This window comes from Vulpes vulpes, chromosome 8, assembly GCF_048418805.1.
Source record: "Vulpes vulpes isolate BD-2025 chromosome 8, VulVul3, whole genome shotgun sequence".
NCBI classification, from domain to species: Eukaryota; Metazoa; Chordata; class Mammalia; order Carnivora; family Canidae; genus Vulpes; species Vulpes vulpes.
This window is the reverse complement of record NC_132787.1, coordinates 69,555,898-69,568,092: the sequence shown is the minus strand read 5'-3', so window position 1 is coordinate 69,568,092 and position 12,195 is coordinate 69,555,898. Positions and strand designations below refer to the sequence as shown.

The window sequence follows — 12,195 nt, the reverse complement described above, 5'->3', positions numbered from 1 at the left end:
AGTTCTTCTTCTAGGGACTCTTTTTGTTAAGCATTTCACATCTTTACATGCCATGTCACTGCTTCCTGAAAGCCAAATGGAGCTCATAATCACATAAATCAGTTTGGGGTAACCTTAAATATCCACGAGCTTTTTTTACTGCAAATTGTTTAAAACAATGAACTCGCTCTGTGGATACTAAAATGTAACTTAGAACAGAAGAGTTAGGCCTGTGTCAAACCTCATATTTAGAGTGCTTTGAACTTCAAACTAAGCCTAAACTATGAAATAATTTCTGCTCTTACTCAGCATGATCATGCTAATTATTTAATTTACTCAGCAACATAGCACATATTTACCATGTTCTCATCTAGAGCTTTTATAAATTAACTAATTTAATCTCCTTAGTGAATTAACTTGTGAAGTAGATACTTTTATGATTCACATTTTATAAACAAGGAAATTGAACTGATATTAAGTTAAATAAATAACTTGCCCATGGTTGCACACCTAGAAAATGGTATTCCAACACAGAAAGTTGGCTTCCATAGTTCATGCTTTTAAACTGCTATACCAATTCTAAAGAGGTCCATATTGCAGATAAGGGACTCACTCTCCAAACAGACTTCACCCTTGCCTTACTTTGACCATTGGTGCCAGTTCTCTTATTTTACATCCATTTTTGTTTGAAAAGCTTTATCTTTGCCTTGCTCCTTTTCTGATTTTCCTGGCTTGTTTTATAAGCTGTTCTAGAAATAAAGTTCTACATTGTCTTTTTTGTTTGTTTGTACCCCTCCTTTCTATTCTATTTTAGAGAGAATGAAGTCCTGTGCTTGGTCTCTAGGCTGTGTGTGAGGTCCTGTTCCTAGTGTCAGAGCTCATTAATAGAGCCTATGCATACAGTACCTAACCATATACTTTTGTTCATCTGCATTTTCAGGATCTCCAAATTTGTGACTTTTATGCGACATTCCTTCTAACTGCTCACCTGGAAAGTTGCATCCATCTGCCACTATATCATGTAGATATTGTTTTCTACCTACCTAAGGGAACCTCCTCTTTTGCTTGCAGGTAAATATTATGGAGGGATGTGGGAGAAGTGAACAAGAGAATTTCTAATTCAAACATTTAATTTACCTCTTAATGGGTGCCCAGACTAAGTCCTTTAAAATCAATTCTCATAACTTTGGCTTTTCATTTATAAAACCCAGAAAACAGACCATGAGTTCATTGAAATTTGCCTACAATGTTTGGCACATGGTTTTTACCATTTTAGGGGTTGTCAAGTCCCACTTTTTCCCTGTGTCTAAAATAAAATCTTCAATGGTGATCATGTTAAGAGTGATGATAGCATCTCAATTGGTGACTGTAATATCGAAGTAAAAATGCATTATTCAAGGAGTAGCAAGTTTATGTGTTTTTATGGCCCTCTCTTAAGAATGTGAAGTTAGAGGTTTATGATTAAGATAAAACAGAAAACAACCCTGTGGAAATGAAACCAAATGAGATTGTTCTACTGTCCAATTAGGAAATTTAAAGTCTTCTATTTTTGTAGAAGAAATACTCAAACTGATTCAAATCTATGAATGTTCTGAAAAATCTATGATTAATATGATATTCAATAATTCACTTTTTCAACAAATATTTGATTACCTTTTACATACAACATAAGCTATATGAGGATACTGTTTTGGACAAAATAGGGATATTCCTTGATTTCTTGCAACTTACAGTCTTATAAGCAAGCAAACACTTAAAACAGTGAAAGAGTAACAAATTATTTATAATAAAGATAATGGATAAAAGCCAGGATGTTAAAGTAAGATGGATTCTCTATAGAAGAGTGAATAGGAAAAATGTCAAAGTATGCCAAACAAGACTGTATCATCTTTGTGCATACATAAATAATTGAAAGATATTAAAACCTGTATGAAAATGATAATCACCAAATTCAGTAAAGTGAGTATGTCTGGGAAAGGAAGAAAACAAATCATCCACTTGGTAAACAGTGAATTTTAACCTTATCTATAAGACTGTATTAGGTTAAAAAAGAAACTAAAGGAAATATTAAAGAAACAAGTATAAATTAGTCCACGTTTTTCCTTTCTTGTGAAGCTTCCATAGCCTCCTCATCATATTCCAATTATGATCAAAGTCCCTACACAGCCTATAAAACTGACTAGGATTTCTGCAATCTTCCCCTCCACTTGACTAAAATTTCCCCAGTCCTCCTGACTACAGGCTCCTAAACTCCCTTTTCTTCAAGCATTTACTGTAGAAAACTTGCTGTTATAAATTGTTTCTCTGTCCTTATGAGATTTAAGTCTCCCAGATTCTCGCCAACTTTACAACTCAGTAATGCTTTTTCAAAGACCTGGGAATCATCCCTTTAAAATCTAACCATCTAGGAAGATGGAGACAGTATTTCCTAGCCTCTATAGGAAGGTAAGAGAATGACTTCAATAAATGCCAATTAGCAAACACATGACTTCTCCCCAGTATCCTCCCATACTTTGCCTCCAGTTTACCCCGTGCTTAAAAACTATCATACTTTGTGTTTTGGTGGAGTTGAATTTGATGTCTTTGCACCATTGCAAAAGACTCTTTCCTACTGCAATAGTCTTGAGTAAAGTCTTCCTTGTCTTCAAACAACTGCCTGGTACAATTTCTCTTTGACAAGACTCAGTATGATCAAGCATCTCACTATCATTTTGACTTAAACTTAAATTTCTACCATCACCTAACCATCATCTAACCGTTTCTGCTCTAACTATTCTATTCCATTTCCACCTCAGGGTCTCAATACTTGCTCAACTGTGTTTCCTGTGTTAGAGCCATTTTACTCTAGATGATACCTGAGTTGGTTCTCTTTACTTTGATTTCTCCTCATGGGCAAGAACTTCAAAGACTTTCTGTGACTACTTTGTATCTTTCACTCTCTTACTCTTTTTTTCCATGCTTTGCTACATTATTCTTCATGGTTCTCACTGATCTCAGAATTTTATTATGCTTAGTTATTAATTTCTTTATTATCTGTCTCCAACATTGATATGCAATTCAATGCTGCATACCCAGATTCTATCACTTACCAGATGGTCAATGTTTGTTTTTCTTAAGTTTTTATTTAAGTTCCAGTTAGCTAACATACAATGTAATATTAGCTTCAAGTGTATAATGTAGTGATTCAATCCTTCCATATATTACCCAGTGATCATCACGCATGTACTCCTTAATCCCTATCACCCATTTAATCATCTTTACCCCTCCCCTACTTCCACCCTGGTAACCATTAGTTTGTTTTCTACCGTTAAAGGTAAGTTTCTTAGTACCCACCACCACACACACACACACACACACACACACACACACTGCCTCTCTCTCTTTCCCTTCGATAATTTGTTTTGTTTCTTAAATTCCACATGTGTTTTTAAAATAAAGAAATAAATGAGTGAACTAATTAATTCTAGAAAGGAGGAAATCCATGAGATCAATGTCTGAGAGGCAGGAAAGATCCTGCTACGTCTCAAGAAAAGATGTTGCTTTGCCTTCAGCCACCCCAAAAGGGTCTTACACTGCTTGTTTTGTTAACTTTTCCTATATTTTTTGTATCATTGAGCCTGGGAGGTGGTGTAGGTGTATCCTACTTCTGTTTTCAGAACATTCTTATTTCTTCCTTGCTCTCCCCCAAAATACTAGCTCTGAGCTTTATGTTACTATATTGCCTCATCCACTACCTTTCAAGGCTATAATCAAATAATAACCAGGTACTTTCCCTTAATTGATTTAAAGTTATCAGCTTACCAATATTATCATTTTAGTTAATTCATAGCAGTTGCAATTCATGCATAGATGATCCTTCCTATGCTCATGCTTCTCCAATCCTTGAGCTCATCTTCTCCAATGATCACATCCTTCACACTTCAGATATAGCCTGCACTTGGCATTATCAATACTAAAAATTGATTTGTCACCTTAATTTTATACTTTCTATTCTGTGACTAGCATCTCTGTTCTCTGCCTTTTTTTTTTTTTTATTTCTGCTTTTAGGATCCTGGTATCAACAATCCATGATTCCATCTGAATGATTTTTATAGTTCCTCCTGTCCTCAATGTCCTCAATCTCTTCTTTTATTAGTTCAAATTCCATGATAAATCATATTAATCACTCCATTATCTATACCTAGAACATTTTTTTTCCTCTCAACTAATCCAACTTTCTTGCCAAAACCACATTTCTGATTAAATCCAAGAAATTTCTTACTCCATTCTTGTACCAAGATAGGTTCATGTACATGGGAAGAAAAAACAAAAACAAAATACATTCATTGGTCTCACTTTAAATTAAAGACCACAAGCCATAAGTGGTGCTTTATGCAACCAGACATTCATACTTTATGTACCCAATTCATTCATTCTCTCATGCATGTGTGTGTGTGCACTCACAGATATAAACACATAGATATATGTATATGTATATATACATGCATATGTATGTATGTAATTGACTTCAGAAAAAAGTTCATATATATTGTTAAATGAAAAAGCAGGCCACAAAACTAAGTAAGCAATCATATGGGGTGCCATTTTTAATGATGTAAGAAATAAAATTACTTTACCTTTTGCTTTTCTGTATTTCTTTTTATTTAAAATGTATACAACAGTGATTTGTTAATAATATGTATGTGAAATATATATTTAAATAGAAGGACTCAAATATCTCAAACTATTGAAAATAAAATATGTGTAACTAAAGAAAGTCATGCAAAAACTATTACTCTTAGAAACTAAATGGCTTATGAGAAATAAAAAAAAGTAAAAGAATATGACAAATCAGTTGGCTATTAAAAAGATACACAAGCTCTACACGGGAGTATTAAGTTAATATTAATTGTTGTCTCTGGGCTACTAGGAAAACAGTGCAGTTAGTTGCACAATGCACCTCAGCTCTACCCTCTATAATGTAACTGCTTATTGGGATTACAGCAGTTTTGATAAGACAGTAAATCATTTAATGTTGCTCTGATTTGCAGTATGCAAAAGGGAATATATAAAAACAGGATAAAAGAGATACTTTCAGACAATGGGCTCTTATCCAGTTCTCATGACTTTATATTTGCTCCGAAATATTTCTTCCTGTATCTGTAGATCTTAAAATCCTGAAAAAGTATCAAGATTTATGAATGTGTTCATGTCCAATAATGAGGAATAATTTTCTTCTGAAGCACTCCTTCAAATTTTATCAAAGATTTGCAGTGACCATTTTGATCATGATTCCCTTTCCTTTCCCTTTTTCCTCTGCAGACTCCAAGCTTTCTAAAAACACTCTTGTGTTTTTGTTTTGTTTTGTGCCCTGGAGAAAGCAACCCAGTAGCCTTCTCCCCAACACACACACACACACACACACACACACACACACACACACTCTAAAACACTGGAGTCAGACTATTATGTTTTAGAAATATTTGAACCGTAAAGAAATTATAGCTAGGAAATTCTAGTATGGGGAGTCTTGAAATTTCAGTTACTTTGGAACAAAGTTTATGGTCTGAGCAGTTTGCTTCTTAATATAAACAAGAAGGTGAAAAATGTAGATTTTTTGTAATCCAGAAATGAAATGTTCTTTACCAAATGCTTCTATTTGTTTCCTTCATTGTAGAATAAACTAAATAAATGTCATTACATCTTATTTGTAAACCACCACCAGTTTGAACCACATGAACTTGAATGTGCCATCCATCTTCTTAAGTCATTTTTCATTTGGAAGTTGATCTATCCTCACACACTCTCTCTCTCCTTATATTGCAATTCAGGTGGATTAGCCAATCATTCTGGTTTATTTTTTTTTTTTAAGATTTTATTTATTTATTCACAAGAGACACAGAGAGAGAGGGGGCAGAGACACAGGCAGAGGGAGAAGCAGGCTCCATGCACCAGGAGCCCGATGTGGGACTTGATCCTGGGACTCCAGGATCATGCCCTGGGCTGAAGGCGACGCTAAACCGCTGAGCCACCCAGGGATCCCCCCTCATTCTGGTTTCTGAGGGTGTTCCAGGAACATGGGGATTTCAATGTCAAAGCAGAAAGTCTTAGGCAAATGAAGACAGTCCCAGGTAAACTGGGATGAATTAGTCATCCTAATTTTCTGCTTGAAATAATATATCTTAATACAAGGTGACTCTATTAGTTTTGAAAGCCACACAAAGACAGAATAAAAGAAGAAAACAATAATGAAGGTGATTATATGCTGGGCTAGTCTCTGGCACAGCCTCACCAATGGGCATTATTTGATGATCTTGTTATTGAGACATTTTGTTTCTCCACAAAGTTGATTTCAGAAGTTTGGGAATGGTTTCTCATATCCCTGACTGCTTGCTTTGGAGTTTTCTCTGAGGATTTGTAACAACTTTTTCCAAGTCTGCTTGTACTTTTAACCTACATTTCTGCTGATATGATATGATTTCATGTGATATGGCAGGACAAAATAAACAAAGTCAAAAGCCTATGCATTGGAGACACACAGACCTGGGAATGAATCTCGGAACAGTTATTTTCAAGTACATGACCCTAGACAAGTGATTCCACCTACCAAAACTTTAGTTCTCTCACCTTTTAATATGTTTTTCTATGAGATGGCAGAAAAACATATAAAATTCTCAAAATATAAAGGGTTCCTAGTAAATGGCAATTTTTATTACAAAGTTGGTTTCTGCTATATAAATTAAATCTAAAAAAATTAATGGCCAAAATTATATATATATATCATTTTATAAATAAATATGATCATATATAATTATATATAATCTATATATATAAATATTTTATTTGTTCATTCATGAGAGACACAGAGAGTGAGAGAGAGAGGCAGAGACACAGTCAGAGAGAGAAGCAGGCTCCATGCAGGGAGCCCGACGTGGGACTCAATCCGGGTCTCCGGGATCACGCCCTGGGCTGAAGGCGGCGCTAAACCGCTGGGCAACCGGGGCTGCCCAAAATTATATATTTATAGTATCAAATGTACACATAACAAATCATCTCAAATTTAATGAAAACAACTTGGCTTCCTGTTTTAATGTAAAAATTTAACAAGGCAGATTTAGATCTCAGAGTTCGACAACTGTAGCAGAGCAGCAGGCTTGCCATTCATAAGCCCTAAGAAGTATCTATCCTTGAAAAGGTTTGTCTAATTACTTAGGTAAAGCACTCCCAGGGCCATGAAGTCACTTTAAGAAATTGTGATTCACAGAAATAATTCCAGATGATGGATGGCATTGGAATAATTATTTCTCCAATTTTCATGTATATCATTCTTACCATCTTTGCCTTGTTTTATAAATCTTCTCTTTAATTCCCCTCATTAGACCCACTGGTTGATCTACTTTCCTGGCTTCCAACCTTTCTACTTCAATTAATTCATTTTCCCTCCTGACCCTGTATTACTTTGACACTATGGTGATGGATTAATCTAGTGATAGCCAAATGCCCCCATTTTAGCCTCCTTTATTTCTCTTTCTTTCCCTCTCATTTTCTCTCTTCCTTTCTCATACACACACATACACATGCACACACACACTTTTTAGTGCCCACTTAGATAATACTGACAAAGTTTGGCCTGGTACTCAAACTGTTCATGAACAAAGTTATCCTAATGACTGCTTCATTTCAGCTTTCTGTATGTCTTTCTAAATATATCTTGTTGTTATAGTCCCACCTCAGTATTTCCTGGAAATCTACCCCAACAAGAATGCATATCACATTTAAACTGCTATTAAAGAGAGTATTTAAAATATTAAATCACTGCATTGTTAATTAGTTACTTCTTTTATGCCTGTAAGTATTCATAGTGCTAAAGATTCTAAATTACATAGGCTACAGTTAATTTGAAATACGACTTATAGTCATGATCTTTCATGACCAAAACCACTAAAACTTTTTGCAATAGCTTTAAACCCTATAAGATGAATGATTTTATGATCAATTTTAATCACAGAAAAAGAAACTCATCATGTTCATCTTGTGACCTACAGTCCTAATGTTGAAACAGTTTCTAAGATTGTCCTGAAGCAACCCATTAATTTCCCAACATAATGTTCTTAGTCATGAAGAGAATGTGTTGGCAGAAGATGTACAATGGTCTAGAATTCAACTGACTCTTCAATTTCCCTTTTGAAAATAATTCACTTTTGGCTGTGAGTTATTTTGTGTACCGAGTCCCTGATTGCTCACTTAACATGCACTCTTAGCCAATTTAGCCCTGAGCACTTTTCAATAATTCATAATTCCTTAAATGTGCAAATCCCTTGTCTATGTTTAAGAGGGTAATTTGCAACTGTTGCTATATTAAAATCACACATTTGCTTATCACAGAACCACCTTCAAATCACCAACATTTATTATGATCTACTGAAAATTATTATTTTTTTAATTTGGAATAACCATTTCACAAATAATAGTTGCTTATTTCAACTTATTTTGATGATATTTATTAAAGTATCTTTCTTCTTGTGTTGCACAGAAAGAAATGAGACCAATGCATAACAGTTATTGTTAATACTTAAATAGAGGCATGTCCATGTGAACAATGGCTTAAGAATGAATGAATGATAAAGGAGAATGGATGATTTAGTGTATCAGTCAGTTATTCAGAAAACATCTTTGGAAAGACTTAGGGTAAAATGATGAGAAGTGGGACTACTGCCTACTTGTTTCCGGCCAGGTGGGTCAGCAGCCCCTCCAGGGTCTCCCGTCTACCTTGACCTGGCCTATCTGCCCAGCGGGAGCAGTGCCCGGCTAGTGGATGAGGAATTCTTCTGGCGGGTGCGTGCACTCTGCTATGTCATCAGTGGCCAGGACCAGCGCAAGGAAGAGGGCATGCGGGCCGTCCTGGATGCACTGCTCGTGGGCAAGCAGCAGTGGGACCGTGACCTCCAGGTGACCCTGATCCCCACCTTCGATTCAGTGGCAATGCACGAGTGGTACGAGGAGACTCATGCTCGGCACCAGGCGCTGGGCATCACCATGCTGGGCAGCAATAGCACCATGTCCATGCAGGACGAGGCCTTCCCCGCCTGCAAGGTGGAGTTCTAGCTCCGTTCCCGACAACCACCCCCTCAGCCCAGAATCTGCCACTGTCCCGAGATTCCCCTGCATCAGAAATAAACCAGGTACTCCACTCAAAAAAAAAAAAAAAATTTTTTTTTAGACTATCTCTGTAAGAACATAAACTATTTAATAAAAAAATCCCAAATTTTTGATATTAAAATGCGAGTAAGTTCATAGACATTCTGACCCTGGGAACCCTCCAAAATTAACTCAAAGGTCTCTCACAAGCTAAATATAAGACAATTCCAAAGTACATCAGAAAAGCTTTATTCTTTTCTCCTCTACTTTTCTGCATAATTTTTTTTTTTGTGAAATTCTGTCTTTGTAGTTGCTTTTGTATTACTTTATATGCCTGTAAGCCAGCTAATGTTTTTTCAGTATTATTATTTTCTCCTTAACTTCTCCATTAGAATGGAGGATTCATTTGTTGGTATGACTTATTTCCCTAAGAGAATAACATTGTTTCAAAAAGCTAATAATATAGGGGCACCTGGATAGCCCAGTTGGTTGAGCATCTGAGTCTTGATTTTAGCTTGGATCATGATCTCAGGGTTAGGAGATTGAGCTCTGCATTAGGCTCCACACTGGGTGTAGAGTCTGTTTGGGATTCTTCTTTCCTTTTTCCTCCCTTGCTTCTTCCTCTCCCTCTTTCTCTTCCCTTCTCAGAAAAGAAAGAAGGAAAGAAAGAAAGAAAGAAAGAAAGAAGAAAGAAAGAAAGAAAAAGAGAGAGAGAGAGAGAGAGACGGGCTAATAATACATGACCATAAACATTTAAGTTTTGATATAACAATTTACTATCCTGAAAAAAGTGTAAATAGCAGATTGCAATTAAATATTGGCAATGCATTGGTGGGAATGTGAACTGGTGCAGCCACTCTGGAAAACTGTGTGGAGTTTCCTCAAAGAGTTAAAAATAGACCTGCCCTACGACCCAGCAATTGCACTGCTGGGGATTTACCCCAAAGATACAGATACAGTGAAACACCGGGACACCTGCACCCTGATGTTTCTAGCAGCAATGGCCACAATAGCCAAACTGTGGAAGGAGCCTCGGTGTCCATCGAAAGATGAATGGATAAAGAAGATGTGGTTTATGTATACAATGGAATATTCCTCAGCCATTAGAAACGACAGATACCCACCATTTGCTTCAATGTGGATGGAACTGGAGGGTATTATGCTGAGTGAAGTAAGTCAATCGGAGAAGGACAAACATTATATGTTCTCATTCATTTGGGGAATATAGATAATAGTGAAAGGGAATAGAAGGGAAGGGAGAAGAAATGTGTGGGAAATATCAGAAAGGGAGACAGAACATAAAGACTCCTAACTTTGAGAAAAGAACTAGGGGTGGTGGAAGGGGAGGAGGGTGGGGGGTGGGGGTGAATGGGTGACGGGCACTGAGAGGGGCACTTGATGGGATGAGCACTGGGTGTTATTCTGTATGTTGGTAAATTGAACACCAATAAAAATAAATTTATTATAAAAAATAAAAATAAAATTCAAAAAAATATATTGGCAATGCATATGGCAAATAATAAGTGAAAAACTACATTTAATAAAGAACTTGGGAAATTTAATTAGGGGAAAAAAAGACCAAAAACGCACAATAGAAAAACAGGGGGAAAGTATAAATAGGTAATCACCAAAGTGAAGAGAAAAGTAACCTTTAAAAGTTGTTCAAATGTTGTAGAAGCTAGGGAAATGCAAAATGGATTAAAAGTGAGATGCAGGGCACCTAGGTGGCTCAGTAAGTTAAGTGATCAACTCTGTGTTTTGGTTCAGGTCATGACTCCAGGTTATGAGATCAAATCCCCAGTCCAGCTTGTACTGGAAGTGAGATTATCTCCCTCTCCCTCTGCCCCTGCCCCTCACTCCACCGCCTTGCACACACACTCTCTCTCTTTAAAAAAAAAAAAAAAAAAAAAAAGAGGAGACTGCAGAGTAAAAAACATATTTTCATTCATTGCTAATAAAATGAACATTAAGTATATCTTAAAAACTCTTTGGATAACACTATAGCCATAACTATTAGAGTAGTTTCTGCCTTGGGGAATTTCATAATTAAAAGAAAATAACCATGGAGACTGCATCATTTTTTTAAAAGATTTATTTATTTATTTATTTATTTTTTTATTTATTTATTTATGATAGACACACAGACAGAGAGAGAGAGAGAGAGGCAGAGACACAGGCAGAGGGAGAAGCAGGCTCCATGCCGGGAACCCAACGTGGGACTCGATCCCGGGGCTCCAGGACCACACCCTGGGCCAAAGGCAGGCGCCAAAACGCCAAGCCACTTGGGGATCTCCAACTGCAGCATTTTCTAAGGGAGCAGACTAAGAAATCAGAATGTTAATCACTGACAGGAAACAATAAATTCTGCTATAACTAACTATAAATTATTTCTACATAATCATTACAAGTGATAAGTTACTTTTATCTCTCTTTAAGATTTTATTTATTTATTTTGAGAGAGAGAGCATGAGCATGGGGGTGGGCAGAGGGAAAGGGAGAAGCAGACTCCTCACTGAGGAGGGAGCCCCATGCAGGACTTGATCCCAGGATCCTGGGGTCATGACCTTAGCCGAAGGCAGACACTTAACCGACTGAGCCATTCAGGCATCCTGAGTTACAGCTTTAGTAATCACCTTAAAAGAATTTCTAGAATCATGTTTGATCCAAAAAATAGCATTATCACATATTATGAAAATAATGACGACGTCATGGAAAATGATGATTTAATTCTGAATATGTGGAAGGTGTGAATGTGGAAGGTCAAGAGATAGGAGAGAAGGAAGAGGAATGGGAGAATTAATAAATAAAGTGGTGCTTAAAGTAAAAATATCATGTGTAATATGATTCTACTCATGTAGAGTTATACATTTGGCTATGTATTTGTGCATATTCATAGGCGTTAAAGAATGCGTACCAGATAAATGACATCCATATTTACCCCGAGCACTGAGATTTCCAGTGAATTTTTACTTTCTTTCTTAATTTTCTGCATTGCTTTGAACTTTTACAATCATTGACTTGTATCACTCATATAATCAGAAAAAATAGCTATTTCAATTTTATGAAAATGTTGCAAAGGCAACACTTCTTTTTTACTAA

General features: G+C 36.3%; 1 pseudogene; it reads left to right on the top strand.

Annotated features, from left to right (window-relative positions):
• Positions 1–9,063, top strand: part of LOC112916884 (Y-box-binding protein 1 pseudogene) — a 62,867-nt pseudogene extending 53,804 nt beyond the window's left edge.
• The last annotated feature ends 3,132 nt before the right edge of the window (positions 9,064–12,195 follow it).